Genomic DNA, 362 nt, shown 5'->3' with positions numbered 1-362 from the left:
AGAAAGACTTGTTGAAATTGGGTCCCAAATTAGCTAAGAAATCGGAAACATTGCGTTGAACCACTAAATGACTTATCGAATGTTGTTTGGGGTTAGAATATGTTAGAATACAATCAATTTGATTGATTACAAGTTCTAGAGATGCATGAAGAGTGTTTGGAAGTATGGAGAAAGACTTGTTGAAATTGGGTCCCAAATTGGCTAAGAAATCGGAAACATTGCGTTGAACCACTAAATGACTTATCCATTGTTGTTTGGGGTTAGAATATGTTAGAATACAATCAATTTGATTGATTACAAGTGCTAGAGACTAGGCCAATGAAAAGGGTTTTCAGGTAGAGTGGAGAACGACTTGTTGAAAT

Source organism: Capsella rubella, unplaced genomic scaffold (genome assembly GCF_000375325.1).
Source record: "Capsella rubella cultivar Monte Gargano unplaced genomic scaffold, Caprub1_0 scaffold_31, whole genome shotgun sequence".
NCBI classification, from domain to species: Eukaryota; Viridiplantae; Streptophyta; class Magnoliopsida; order Brassicales; family Brassicaceae; genus Capsella; species Capsella rubella.
The sequence above is the reverse complement of the archived record's forward strand: the minus strand, read 5'-3'. Positions refer to the sequence as shown.